This window comes from Euleptes europaea, chromosome 1 (assembly GCF_029931775.1).
Source record: "Euleptes europaea isolate rEulEur1 chromosome 1, rEulEur1.hap1, whole genome shotgun sequence".
Taxonomy (NCBI): domain Eukaryota; kingdom Metazoa; phylum Chordata; class Lepidosauria; order Squamata; family Sphaerodactylidae; genus Euleptes; species Euleptes europaea.
The window spans coordinates 61,295,071-61,310,670 of record NC_079312.1 but is presented as its reverse complement, the minus strand read 5'-3'; the positions used below and the strand labels follow the sequence as shown (position 1 = coordinate 61,310,670).

The 15,600-nt window shown below is 39.7% G+C and overlaps 1 protein-coding gene across 10 annotated transcripts in view; it reads right to left on the bottom strand.

The window, feature by feature from the left end:
- The window catches only part of ERC2 (ELKS/RAB6-interacting/CAST family member 2), a 677,274-nt gene that overhangs the window by 83,881 nt on the left and 577,793 nt on the right, over positions 1-15,600 (bottom strand). For all 10 annotated transcript variants that reach the window (XM_056860395.1, XM_056860344.1, XM_056860332.1 and 7 more), the window contains one exon: positions 6,964-7,152. The gene's annotated coding sequence lies outside the window, so the exon portion shown is untranslated. The remainder of the gene's footprint in view (positions 1-6,963; positions 7,153-15,600) is intronic.

The following is a 15,600-nucleotide window of genomic DNA, read 5'->3' as shown; positions in this document are numbered from 1 at the left end:
ATCAACTGTAGCAATGTCATGAACTGCACACATTAATTAGACCACCCCCACATTAATCACCACAGATAGAACATTCCTCTCACCCAATGCCAAATCAAGTGCCACACTTTCCAACGGAGACAATGCACACATCTAGAGGAGAGTCAGCAACTGCTGGTGAAGAGATGAGACATGCATGTGTGACCCAGCGTGAAAGACAATGCTGGCTTGATTCCTTTGTCTGCAGAAACTGCTCTGCCTTAATCACATCAGCTCCATTGACTTAGGTGGATGCCACCGGACCACCCATTATTTAAGTGCTTATATAATTCATTTTTATAAGAGTACACAATTCTAATTACACAGCTAAATTCTTTATAGCTAAAGAATAAAACTGTTTAAGACCCAGGTACCAAACATGTTTTTGAATTTAATTTTATTCCTGTGAATGTCTAGAATTTTTTTTAAGTGATGCAATAATGTTTTGCCTTCCATCAGCATAATGACCAACATGCTTAAGGGTACACATATGCAGTCAATTTATGAAATCGCTATCAGCCTAGATATAAAACCTTTTGTTGCTCATTCCTCTTAGGTAGCTTTCCAAGATAACTATTTGTAGAAAATTCTTGTAACAGCCAATCTCTCTGCCTTGCACTAATTAAGGACGGAAAACTATTTTAGGTTATCCTGGTTTTGCTTAGCACTTTGAAAAAATACATTTTGACTCTTTCTACTCCCACTTAAAAAACACACTCAGCATACTCCCAAGTAAGAAAATTACTTGCAATTCTACCGCATGCTTGTAAACCAGAACGGGGCACCTTAAATGAAGCAAAAGAAGGAAATTAGCCCCAGATACAGCTGAATGCTGGCCATGTGTTTCTGAAATGGGAATCTACAAGCCTCTCCTTCAGCTCCCTCATCACTAGATCAAGAGACATATAAAATGTGAAAATCAAGACATAATCTGAGAAAGAGTCTACAGCAATATAGCAGACCAGAAATACATCATAATTTTTGGCTTATGGATGTTTTCCCCCCCAAAGGGCAACATTTGGCCAATGAATAGAATGTTTTAAGAGACCCTCCCAGCCCCCAATTTATAATGAAAGCTTTTCCATGTTTGAGATACTATATTTACTTAGTTCAAATATTTATGGGTGCAATGTATATACAGTATTGAACAAAACAGAAACCAGATTCATTCCTTAATGAGTGAGAAGGAATAGACTACATATGGGTCTAAATATATATCATCGTGTGAAAAACAACAACCACCCTTGGCTAATACTTTGTTAAGCCACCAACTGTAAGAAAATGTAAGTCTTCACAGCTACTAAAATGAATGAGAACAAAATTAATTGATATTCATTTTTGTTCTACATTATCCGATTTTTGTTTAGATGAGGCATAGAACATTCAAAAGTCTTAGAAATTTATTCAGCTGCTCTTGTAGTTTCATGTTTCACAAGTGGCTGCTACACAGTCTGTGTTCCCATATGACCGGATTAAAGTTCTTTGACAGGCTGGTTAAAGTTATTAGGCCGGCTCTGGAGTGCTTGTTCAAATCCTCAGCCATCAGTCATTGACAAGTTGCTAAATTCAGAATGACATCTCAATTTTTTGAGCAGGACAGCTGATCCAGTGCTCAAGGTCAGTGTATCACCAAGGGGTGCTGCATTCTCAAGAAAGGTATCTATGAACCAGTCATTGTGGTGGGATCAGTATTTGCAAATTAGAAAATGTACCGCACTGGTAAAGGTAAGTTTATTTGTTATAGTTATATCCTCTTCTTTCTCCAAGAATCTCAGAGCCATGTTTTTAATCCTCTCAACAATCCTGTGAGTTGCTTATGTTGAAAAAGAGTGACATGTTTAAGGTCTCATAGCTGAGTGGGAATTAAAACCTAGGTCTCCCAGATCCAAACTAACCACTGTTTGTGGAATCATGCTGGATTTAAAAGTGTAGTCCAAAAACCTCTGCCAGTTGACAGTCAAAACATTTTTGCTCATCTACATGGGACAGAGGCCTAGATAGGTTTGCACACAGCCACAACTGGTTTCATGTTTTAAAAAGAGGCATGTCTTACTCCCTTCTTTATTATGCAATAAGTAGGCCACAAATACTAGAATCCTTCTTTTGGATTGGCAGGGACATTGGTCAGAGGAAAGGGCGTAACGACAGAAGTGATGGTGGTTTCTCATGCAGGTAAGTATACTGAAAGAAATATCCCTCCCCCCACCTTGAAGGCAACATCTGTTACTGTTTGCAAGTCCATTCAAAATTCATAATAGATTCCAGCTGTTTTCTAGTGGAAAAACGAACATGTCACAATTACATTGCAAATGGTATCTTTGTAGATCATCTGAGAGGAAACCTACACATAGAAACTTATTTATTAATTTTATTAGACTTACATCCCACCCTTTCCCAGCCAGGGCCAAGCTCAGAAATGATGTGAACTAAGCCTGAGCTTAACTGCTACATTTGTTATTGACACTGTGAACAACTCCATATTTAGAAAAGCTGTGACTGACATAGTTAAGGTATATAATTCTATCAATGGTTTGTACTTCCAATTGTGCCTTTGCTTATCAACCTTTCCATGCTTCCAGTATGCATATCAGTCCATAACAACTATAGGAAGCACTAAGGTAAGAAAATGTACATTGCACCATAGGGATTTTTTTTAGTCAGCCTCTTCATTGTGAACTGTTGTTAAAATGAATACTAGTATACTGTACATAAGGGAGATGTATGAGTAGTGTTAATTGTGACTACCGACGGTTATGTAAAATGTTCTGTTAAGAACATTGAAGCTATTTAACAAGTCATGATGGTAGAAATATATTTCTATTTTAATGTTGTATTTCTATATCTTCACTTTCATTTTAACATTTAAACTGCTACGTCAGATGAGCAGTTTCACTAATCTGAGTTATGTCAAACATGTTTCAAAAACTTCCCTTGAGCTACAGAATCTCCCCTTCCCCAAGTGCAACTGCACAAGAGGAGATAATCGACTCTGCTTATGTGGATCATACAAACCCATGTGCCAGAGCACTAGAATTGGTCACAACTTCTCACCAGATATGTGCTGGGTTGAACACCACATAGCATTCTAAAGTGGTCCTATTTATCATATGTGCAAATGATCAACTATACGATGAAGTCTGAAATTATATTACATCAACTGATCAATACTTTCTATAGCAAAAAAAACTAATTCAGTGGTGTACCTAAATTCCCCTAAGTTCATATGAAGATGTTATGATTGCTTTGATGTTCGTTTGTTTCACTAACCTCTTCATCCACTTTACAAATGTAAAATTATTATATGGATTAAACAAATGTTGCTAATGTGTAGCTGATAATTCATTTCCTGTTTAACCACCTAACTCTATTACAGGAAATAGTTACTAAGCCCTAGTGAAAATGGTGGGGCTTATTAGTTTCAACTATCCTGGGAATGTGTTACAAATAACTTTTGCAGGATTGCAATACGAGGCTGGCATTCTGCACACATCATGCAAAGTCAATGGGATGCAGCCTGTGTACAGGACTGTGAGCTAAAAAATATTATGGATGGATTACCCAGAGATGTACTAAATCAGGGGTCCTCAAACTAAGGCCCGAAGGCCGGATCCGGCCCCCGGAGGGCTTTTGTCCGGCCCGGGGACCAAGGAAGCCAGTCCCCCCTTGCCCCCCTCCCCAGAGCTTTTCTGGGCTTCCTGGCTGTGTACGCACAACTGGAAGCCTCCCTCCCGCCCCAGTCGCCCCCTTCCCTGCTCCCTCTCCAGCCCAAAACCTCTTTCTTGGGCACACAAGGCATCTTGCTGCTTCGCGTGTCGCCCGGTTGCCCCCTTCCCCCTCCCAGGCCCAAAACCTCCTTTCCTGGGTGCGCGAGGTGTCTTGCTGCCTCGCGTGCCGCCCAGTCGCCCCCTTCCTGTCCTGGCGTTCCTGTTTTGGCCACAGTTGGCAGCGTTCTCACGGCTCGGGGCTCTCTCTCCTCCTGGGGGTATCCTTGTGGCCTGGAGGTAATTGTAGGGGCCCCTTGGGGGGGGCTGGGCATATCTCCAGGGAGAAGAAAAAGACTTGTGGCCATTTATGCACAGGAGGTTTTGCCTTGGATTTGCCGCTCTCCAGATGCACATTTTCCTCATCCGAATTCTCAGAACTCAAAAGTAAATTCCCACCCCCCCACCCCAGGGGAGAGTTTGGAGAATTCGGATGGGGAAAATGTGCATCTGGAGAGCGGCAAATCCAAGGCAAACCCTTCCATGAATAAATGGCCTTGGTTTTTACATGCCAACTTTCTCTACCACTAAAGGGAGACTCAAATTGCCTTACAATCCCCTTCCCATACCCTCCCACAACAGACTCCCTGTGAGGCAGGTGAGGCTGAGAGAGCGCTAACAGAGCTGTAACTTGCCCAAGGTCAGCCAGCTGGCTTCGTGAGTAGGGGTGGGGAAACCAACCAGGTTCACCAGATTAGCCTCCGCTTCTCACGTGGAGGAGTGGGGAATCAAACCCGGTTCTCTAGAGTTCCCGCTCCCAACCACCACTCTTAACCACTACAGGGGGAATGACAGGGCTTGTAAGGAGGATGCTTTTCCGGAGAGCCCCCTCGCGCCGCCGCCTCCTCCCCCGAAACAGTCCGGCCCCCAACAGTGTTTGAGGGACAGTGAACTGGCCCCCTGTTTAAAAAGTTTGAGGACCCCTGTACTAAATAGTGACTCTTATGAGGGCAGAAAGACAGGATATACATTTTGTAAAATAAATAAAATAAAGGTGGTTACTTAAATTTGTTAACATATTATTTTGTTAAGTAAGAAGTACTATAAACTGAAATTATTATTTATATATGAAAAGTGCAAGAGAAAGCTTAGCAATATTTTATTAAAATACCTTAGGAAAAGCAACCACCATCAAACATGAGGTTGCTAATATGTAATGTCCCTTTTTAATAAGATCACCTAATTCACTTGTTTTTTTAAAAAAAGTTTCCCTCAACATCGTAGAGATTAGAATAAAAATAAACTTGCCATTTTGACATTGTTTTCTGTTAGTTTAACTTCACATTCTCACTTACTTCCATTTTCAGTTTTTATTTCCCATTCAACTTAATACAACATTGTGACTTCCGTTGCAAATCCTGGGATTTACCGTAAGTCCAAACAAAAGAGTGTTTACATTTTAAAAAAAAAATTCAGTCATTTCTATGGACAATTTTGGATTTGGCAATTCTTTTAGTATAAACTCTCTGAAAGCTTAATCTATCTGAAAGTATCCCTTTAAGTATATTAACAATTTTGCAGGTATAGAAATGGTATGTCAAGACAAAGTTATATATAACATCAGCACATTTATTCTGTCACACCATCTGTGAACTGTGGAGTCCACAACAAACAGTGTTACACACTGAAATCATTATCTCTCTGAAGTCTGCAGCTGGCATTTAGAACTTATTGATGGCATGGGTATCAGTGGCTCAGTAGGCAACCCTCTCGCCTGAGGCGCACAAGGTCACTGGTTCACATTCTCCTCAGACGAAAGGCTGGACACATTTCAGGATTGTGTGTGGGCCGTGCTAGACTCCTAGGAGGCAGTCCTTAAGGCAGTAAGTAAAACCATGTACACTCTGCAGCTCTCAATGCTCTCAGTTAATAATAGAGAAGGAAATGGCCTAGGAAGGTACATTATCCATAACTACAGCAAGTGAGAAAAATGTAACTAAGGCTCCTGAGAGTTATTAACCATCACCATAGAATCATAGAGTTGGAAGGTGCCATACAGGTCATCTAGTCCAACCCCCTGCTCAATGCAGGATCAGCCTAAAGCATCCCTGACAAGTGTTCATCCAGCCACTGCTTGAAGACTGCCATTGAGGGGGGAGCTTACCACCTTTCTTGGCAGCCAACTCCACTGCTGAACTACTCTTACTGTAAAAAACAACAACAACCCTAATATCCAGCTAGTACCTTTCCTCTGCTGCCAACAGGAACAGCTCCCTGCCCTCCTCTAAGTGATAGCCCTTCAAATACTTAAAGAGACCAATCATGATGAATGTCTCACCTCAACCTCCTTTTCTCCAGACAGAATATTTCCAAGTCCCTCAGCCTTTCCTCATAGAGTTTGTTCTCCAAGCCCCTGATCATCCTCGTTGCTTCCTTGGGAACAGGCTTCCTAGGGAGGTGGTAAGCTCTTCTTCCCTGGAGGTTTTTAAGCAGAGGCTAGATGGCCATCTGTCAGCAATGCTGATTCTATAACCTTAGTCAGGTCATGAGAGGGAGGGCATCTTGGCCATCTTCTGGGCATGGAGTAGGGGGTCACTGGGGGTGTGGGGGTAGTTGTGAACTTCCTGCATTGTGCAGGGGGTTGGACTTGATGACCCTGGTGGTCCCTTCCAACTCTATGATTCTCTTCTGTACCTGCTCCATCTTGTCCACATCTTTTGTCCCCATCTTTTCTGAAGTGAGGCCTTCACAACTGCACACAGTACCAATCAATGTGGTGTACAATGGGACTATAACATCTTGTGATTTGGATGTTATGCCTCTGTTGATACACTACAAGACAGCATTAACCTTTTTTTGCCGCTGCAACACACTGGCTGCTCATAATTAGCTTACAGTCCTGTACTGCAAGATCTTGTTCACACACAATGCTACTTACAAGTGTACCTCCCGACCAGTATGTGTGCTTTTCATTTTTGTTACCCAGATGTAGAACCCTGCATTTATCCTTGTTGCACTGCATCTTGTTGACATCCACCCACTTTTCAAATGTGTTCAGATCTCATTGAATCCTATCTCTATCTTCTGGAGTGTTTACTACTACTCCTGATTTGGTGTCAATGTTAGGGGCTTCTTAAAACATTACTTTAATATTAGGCAAATGTATGTCACCTGCGGAGAAAGCATCATTTAGAGAAATGGGATAGGAAATTTGGGATGACATTATTATACATTGTAAAGTAACCTGCTCTGGTGTTAATGCTCTGATGCTTGGTTATCCCAGATGTCTCCCTCCTCTTCTTCTTTATAGACAGGTAAAGTTGGATCTCTTGAAGGAACTGGGGATTGCACTCTAGGCAAAGGTTGGACAGGTGATCAATGTACAGCATGAGATTGTGCCGTGGCAATGTGCCTCCAACAGTGACTGGATCATCTAGTCAAAAGAAATAAAGCAAACATGTAACATTTTACCTGGAAAAGAAACTAAATAAATCCTGTGGACAGTGGGAAAATTGTGATATTATAACAAGTATTATGTCTATTTAATTGACAGGGCTTCCTTTCATTCATTCTGCAGTTCTATTTGGGCACTATTTCTTAAACGTTTATTGCATTTATGATTCAGCTCTTTGAAACCACTAAAAAGCTAGGATGTACCTGTTTTTGGTAGTTACTTTCTTTTTCTGCTTGCATCACTTTATGTCCTACAACATTAAATGTGCAAAGGAATCAGATGCAAACCCCCCTGAAATTAATGAAAGTATTTCCATTCACTTGCACAAGCAATGGACCTTGACATCACAAAAGGCACACCTTGTTCAGAAGGAAACAAAAGTCACAGTGAAGAGTGCTAATAACTTGTTTAAATACATTCAAACCATAATTCAAAATTTAACAGCAATTTCCCCTGGATTCTTAAAAAGGCCAAAGTAATTGGGTTCTCTGTAGCCTTTAGTGTATAAAATAGCCACCTGATATTACAGATATGCTCCAAGTTAAAAAGACTATATTGCACAACTTTCACACAAAGTAGAAAAAGACTACATAGAAAAACAAACACTTCACTGCACAAGAACACATTTCATAAAGGAGCAAAGAACGTCCTCTTAACCTGTGACAACAAATTTGTTTATTTAGTTTTCTTCTTAGTAAGAAAGCAATTAGTTTTTTTCCTCCAATAAAAATATCCTTATGCATTTATAAACACTACTGGTAATTATGTAATTACCTTACCTAATCATGTTAAATTGCTGTCAGTTAGGTTCCCACCACTGATTGCCTACATAGTGTGCTAAATCTAAATAAAGTCTTTACTAAAGTGCACTTAGTGATTTACAAAGGTGTCTCTGATTCTAAAAACCATAACAGCACTATATTATTTGCTATAATCACCCAATGTCCAAGGTCAAGGATAGATCTCACTGAACGTCTTGTATAAAAATCCAGAGAAACCCAGATTTAAACACATGGCTTATTTTTGCGTTCCTCGTCATGACTTCAACATCTAACAGTAACCTTTCACCCCCCCACCTTAAAGACTATAATTATGTAATTAAAACAAGTTATGTAATTTAACCTACAGATTTTATCCTCCAGAATCCAGATCAATTATTTTGTTCAGTCACATTGGAATAATTCATAGTATGAAATAAAACAATGCGGTTTAAAAATAAGGAATAGGAGAACTGCAAATTAATCAAATTAATACTGCCAAGGGGCCACTTACAAGTAATTTAATGTAAAATAAATCTAGAGATGATCTCCCTAGCAATCCACAAATGAACATTTCGCAGTCCGTTTACACACTACAATTGTACCAAATGGTACCATATTGGAATATTAGTGCCTGCTAATATTTGACCAGCTGAATTAGGACCAGACTACACAGGACATAGGGGATCTACAATTTAAATCTATGATTTAGCTGCAAAACACAGGTATGGTGGAGCACAATGTGCAATGGGGCCACAGCTTCAGGGACTGGGGGAATTTAATTCTTCTGTATTGCACCACTGCAATAGAGAAAAAAACATGGGTACTTTTATTGCAGAAATGTTCCCGACACTATTAAAAAAACACATCAATCAGTACTGAGCTTCAACAGCCAATAGTCTGCAGTGCCCCTGTCCATTCTCAGTCTTTTTTGTCTATTTATTTCACCAGAAACACAGCCATTTGAATATGTCATTTTGCATCATATTCAAGTGACATGAGGCATGTGTGTTTTGCAGTTGGGTACCCAGACTGCTGTACAAAATATAAAATGAGAGAACACAGTGTCTGACTCAGCACGACCATTCTCATATTCTTTCTTCACTCTCATGATTTCTTTCTCCACTTCTTCATTTATAAGAAAAATCTTTCAGAAGTTTAAATAAATCACAGCGTCTGCTGTCCTTCTATTCTTCCTTCTTCCCATTTTCCTTCTGTTATTCCACCCTCCTCCTAATGCTTCTCAATTGGCATTTCAAAGACACCAGTTCAAATCAGCTACATAAGGAACATCTTATTGCTTTGGTGGATCAGCAAAGCAAAAGTAATTGAGGTAACTAGTGAAAATATATAAAAAACTGTACAGTTTTTTAGGAAACAAAACGTGGTCTAAGGTGCCAAATTTTAAGCAGCGTAACAGACAATATGCATTTGGAAACCGCCATATTGAATTACACCGCTATATATCTAATTCTGATTGTTTTAAGAAAGAAAAAAGGTCTGCATCTGTTAAAGTCATATGACATATCACATGGCATCTCAATCAGAAGACATTGTAAGTTAACATAAAAGAGAAACATGACCTTCCTTTTACATACAGAAGAAAATCCTATATGGACCAATAAAAATATTACCTCAAATTATAGAGTTTTAATTCTTTGTTTTCTCCCAAAAGAAAAGGGCCAGCTGCTAAATTAAACATGCATGAACATTTTATGCAATGGCTTCTTACAGATGGGACTGACTTCTACCTGGCATGGGATTTATTTCTAAATTTTAAAAGATTATGAGTCTGTGGCTAATCAGTTTTTCTCCTCTTTTTATGTAGCTTTATCATATTCTGAGCCTTGACTGAATTAACTTCTTCCCATTACAGGAGCTGAGACGGCTATTAAATATTCCCAGTAGCCTTCATACATTCTTTCTGTGAAGTCACCAGAGAAAGATAAAGGAGCTGCAAGCTCAAATGACACACTTCTCCTTTTTTGAATCTCCACTGCTGCAAAAAGGAGACTAGAAGCTAATACTAACCTATCACACATTTCTCCAGGGCAAATGGGTGATAAAATCCTCCTCGCCATTTGTATAGATCTGCAGCAGTTTGCATATGTGCATGACCACACAACCTCATGGGAATCATAGTTTTCCACATGCTTCTATGCATTTAATTACCTGATCCAACCATTGGGAAAAACTGATTTCACTTACTGCACATGTTTAAAAGAAGCTACAAGACAGAAGGAAATTAAACGCCACCACCAAAGCCACTGTACAGCCACAAAGGTGCTTGGCACAGTGTTTGAGTCAGAAGGTGAGATAAGCTGATCTGAGGCTTGATTCACAATGGATCATGGCTGTCAAAAATGGTATGTTCGCCTGCCAAACATATTCACCACAAGGTTCTAGCCATGTCTAGTTTGGTCATCAGTATAAGGTTTAGATATTTAGGATTGGGAGCCAGCCCAATTCTATAAGCAGCTACATAGGCATAGCAGCATTAATTTGGGTAGTAGTCTTCTCCACCAATACATTATTGTAACATGCAGGTTTGTAAGCTTCCAAAAGCATCTGGCTGGCTGCTGTTGGAAACAGAATGCTTGATAAGCTGGACTTTGGTTTCCTCTAGCAAGGCAGATCTTAAGTTCTTAAATTTCTCATATACTGACTTTCAACAACTGACCAACAGAACATTCCAAACTAACCCCAAAAGTTTCAGTTCAGAAGCACAAAGGACATTTTTCATGAATGAACAAAATTGAATGAATAAAAGGAAGTCATATCTGAAGACAATGAGATTTAATCACACCACATAAAATCATAGAAAAATCACAGGCACTGGCAAGTTGTGTTTTTAGAGCGCCTACTGATAGCCGAGAGCCAGTGTGGTATACAGGTTAAAGTGTTGGACTAAAATCTGGGAAACCCAGGTTTGAATTCCCACTCTGCCATGGAAACTTGCTGGGTGACCTTGGGCCAGTCACTCTCAGCCTCAACCCTGGCAAGTATTATGCATGGGAAACCTCCAAGGAATACCAGGGTTGTGACGTGGAGGCAGGCACCTCTGAGCGTCTCTTGCCTTGAAAATCCCATGAGGTCGTCGTAAATCAGTTATGATTTGATGGCAAAAAACAAAACAAAAACAAAAAACACCCAGATTAATAACCAGTGTTCCCAAGTCTGGTGCAAAAGCTTCAACTAATGATCTTGTTTAAGTCATTTCCTAGTGTACTTCACTCACAAATCTAGATACATCATGTTCTTTCCAGCCTCTAGCTGCCATTTGAGACCACAGAGCCCACAGCTTCTATATCCCTTCTTTCATATGATCTATTGTGAATCCTGCACCACATCCTTGTGCAAACCCCTCCCAAGGTCAGACCAGAACCAACGGGTTGAAATTAAATCAAGAGAGTTTTAAACTAAACATTAGGAAGAACTTTCCAACAGTTAGAGCAGTTCCTCAGTGGAACAGGCTTCCTCGGGAGGTGGTGAGCTCTCCTACCCTGGAGGTTTTTAAGCAGAGGCTAGATGGCCATCTGTCAGCAATGCTGATTCTGTGAACTTAGGCAGATCATGAGAGGGAGGGCATCTTGGTCATCTTCTGGGCATGGAGTAGGGAACACTGGGGGTGTGTGGGGGAGGTAGTTGTGAATTTCCAGCATTGTGCAGGGGTTGGACTAGATGACCCTGGTGATCCCTTCCAAGTCTATGATTCTAAGATATAAGCTTTTTAAATTTCAGGAGAGATTTGTGTGAGTTCTCACATGACTTAAAACCAAGATGGAGACAGCAACTCTGATGTCACACTTGTAGCAATATAATCTTTGTGCTGCTAACATTTTCAGTGCAATCTTGGGAGTCACAGTGGCAGGGGATGGCACAGCCGTGGCAAGGCTGCAGCACCTCCACAGAGATTTCCTGGCTGCTGGTGGGGGGGAGGCTGTTTAAAATAAAAACCAAAAAAACAACAACACCCCTAAACTGGGGGGAAAGGCCCCATTGCAAACAGCGATGCTGCACCACCAAAAATGGTGGCGCAGCAATGCTGTTGTGTTAGGGGTTGTTCCCAGCACGAATGGGCTGCCTAATTGCAGCTCTGTTCCCCAGAATACCCCTGGGGATGCTTCCCGGGATGCCAATGCGGAGACTTGTACTGGGAGAATGCTGGTGGGAGTCTGCGCCGGTGACTCAGGGCCGCACTGCCGCCACGGTCCAGCGTCTGTGTCAGTTTGCATGGCACAAGTGGCATGGACACCAATGTAAAAGCATTTGCCCCCCCTTCAGGATTGCACAGTTTGATTCTTATCCTTTTCAAATTCTTTAACTTTATAATTCCTTATTCATTCTGTTTACAGAAATAACTTTCCAAACATGAACCCTTAGAAGTCACCCAAAGAATTCCCAAAATTCCCAAATTAGGTCATTAATAAACTGAAAGCATACATTTATCAGTTAACATCCCACTTCATCCCCCATTTTGCTTGCAATATGTCACTCATGTCTGGAAAGAACAAGTTCCTGCTGTTTTTAAAGTTGAAACCCTGCTGCTACTTGGCCACTCAAAATATTCTGTCATAGTTCATCTTATCCGATATTTTTCAATATCTCCATATTTGGATTCCTTTTCAAATTCTTTTTCTGCTCTGTACGTGCATTTCTGCAAACTGGGAATGAAAGTTTTAAAGCATACTTTCAAAACTAAAAGCAAAGTTAAAGAAATAGTTCCTCTAGTAAAGAATTATATGGTATCATCGGTGTTTTACATTGTTTGTGGGTCCACAGGTTCAAAGAATTATTTTAATTGTTCATTTACATATTTTGTAAGTAAGATGTTGCCAGGGATTGGTCCCTGAGTTTTCAGGTCTGTTTTTTCCACCTCTGACCTGTATCTGTCTGATCTACATGTCCAAAGCATTTGTTGTCTAGATATTTAATATCCCCAAGTAACAAAGAAATTTAATACAAAACAATCAATACAGGAAATATGTTTATCTGCTGTTGTGTTTGAAAATACTGAACTTAGTCATGTGTAGCCATATGTAAAATAAAGCAAAATTTATGAACAAAAGAAACTGTAAAACTCTTACTTGCAGTGGCTACTGCCATTAGGCAACCTTGCAAGATAGATTTGTTTTGTCTCCAGTGGTGCAAACAACACAGACCTGTGTCTGTCATTATAAATACATAAGTTCTGAGGTTGACTGTTGAATCTCTTTAAGTTGAAAGATCTTGTTTAACTAGACTGTACAATGGAACATGAAAAAAGAAGAAGAAGCGACGGCTATAGAATGCCTAAAACTCCTTGCAAAGCAGTCCTGGTTACATAGCTACCTGTCTGCCTTGGAGATCTGCCTCTGTCTTCTTTGCCCTTGTGATAGAGAGGGTTATTTTGAATAATAAAATGATCAGAAATAATTGGCACTCTAGAGGCTTTTTGAAACACAATCGCAAAAAAGTTTTATTTGTCTCTTTTTGTGGGATTCAAAAATCAGGTTAGCAAATCTTCAATAACAGGTAATGTAGACTGTAACAGAAAAACAGAACTGAGCAGATTGAGATGGTTAAGTTCAAGTGATATATTGTACTTCCAGATGTATCAAGGTGGTTCACATACCAGTGCTTGAATATTTTCTACTGAGAGGGCTTTCTCTTGCAGTCTCTGGTTTCCCTCTTAAACTTAAGTTTCTTTCCTTTACATAGTGGTTCTTTTCTTGTAGGAGTTAGGAAAATTAACACACTTCCCCAGTTTCTCTTTTAAACTGGTCTGGGATCATCATTTCACAAGAGCTATCTCCCATTAAACTCTTAGGAATCACTCTATAACCCTTAGATATATTTTCCTTATATGGAAATATGGCTATGGATCCTGTCCTGATCCAAAACCCCAAAATGTGTTCTTTTTTATTATAAAATATAAGGATACAGAAAAAGAAAAGAGGGAGGGAAAGGGGGGGGGAACCCACATTTGAACAGATTGTCGCTTCCGAGCCTTAATCAAAGCGATAATACCAAAGGAAGGCAGCAAATTTATCAAACATTCGATTCTTATTCTATGACCTGCCTTACAGCTCTTTCAGATATCTTAAATCTATCACACTCTTAATACTTCAATATTATATACTATTTGAATAATGATCATATAAAATTAGTCATACAAGCTTCAAATCTTGTTCAATATCATTAAAACACCTTATAACTCTTTCAGGTAGTCTAAGCATACTTTATACTTTATACTTCATTACATACTATCGTAACTGATACCATCAAGTGTTCTAAGAGAAAAAAATGTTTATGTGCTATTTGAATAATAATCATAAAAAGGTTGCCATTTCTGCTCGAACTCTTCAGCTGGTTTCTGATTCACCAATTGTGTTAACTTAGCCATCAAAGCAAAAACAAATAGTTTATCAATCCACTCTGTGATTTCAGGAATTGTATTGGATTTCCACTATTTAACATACACAATTCTGGCAGCAGAGACTGCGTATTGGTAAAGCTCTTTATGTGTGGAATTTAATTGTGAGGGAAACATTCCTAGCAACATGTACATGGGATCCAGATCGTAATTCTCCCAAAACAATTTCTGAAGTTCTGAATGCATCATTCGCCAGTATTTGTGACTTTTGTGGCAAGTCCACCATTGATGATAGAAGGTCCCTTCCGAGTCTGAACATTTCCAACATTTGGCTTGAGACAAACTGTACATCTTCTTAAGTTCCTTAGGTGATAGATACCATCTGAAAAAACATCTTGTACCAGTTCTCTTTAATGTTCTGTGAGGAAGTAAACTTAGTCCCCGTTGTCCATAGTGTTTCCCACTGTTTCATCGGAATCATCTCCCCAAAGTTCTGCATACATTTGATCATGCAAGTCTTCACTTGTTCAGTTTCGGTGTCACACTTTAAAAGAAGTTTATATATATTTGTCAGTAGATGATCTTTGGTTTTAGATAGTATTTGTTAAAATTCTGTCAGTTTTCTTGGTTGCCCGCCAGGGTAACAGTCTGACTTCAATCTGTCTACAATTTGACAGTATGTAAATCATGAAATTTTCATGCCCATCTCCTGTAGATCTTGCAATGTCTTAATTTTCCCATTCTTCATTATCAAGTAACTGTAAGTTAAATAATCGGTATTTTTTATGTTGTGGAGGTCCAAATATGCTTCTGTTGGAGACATTATTATTGGCTGCGAGGGACTGAGTCTGATCTTCAACAGGTTCCACACTCTGAAGAGGTGAGTACTAATGTCACTATCTGAAGGAAATGGAGTTTTTCTTAAGAATGATCCTGAGTCTGATTAAGGACTAAACAAAGTGAGTTTATTCAGAAACCACAAACTTGGTAAACGACTGAGAGACAGGCTTATTTCTAACTAGAGTCCATAACTAACAGGGCAACATGCGGCCTGTTGCTCCTCTCTTTCACTGTAACTAGAAGGAAGATGAGGGGTGCATTATGGGAACAAACAAGAACACAAGAAAAAAGGGAGAAGGATCACAACCTTTCTCTCACACTTGCTGCCCCCTGCTGATCTTCCTTTCTTTAATCAATCTTTGTGCACTAGACATTGTATTTCCAACACTATCATCATTGTGTACAGCTCGCAGGGTCTTTGAAGCTTTCTTTTTCCAAAGTTGAAAGTGCAATCCTTGCGTAATCGTAGTTTTT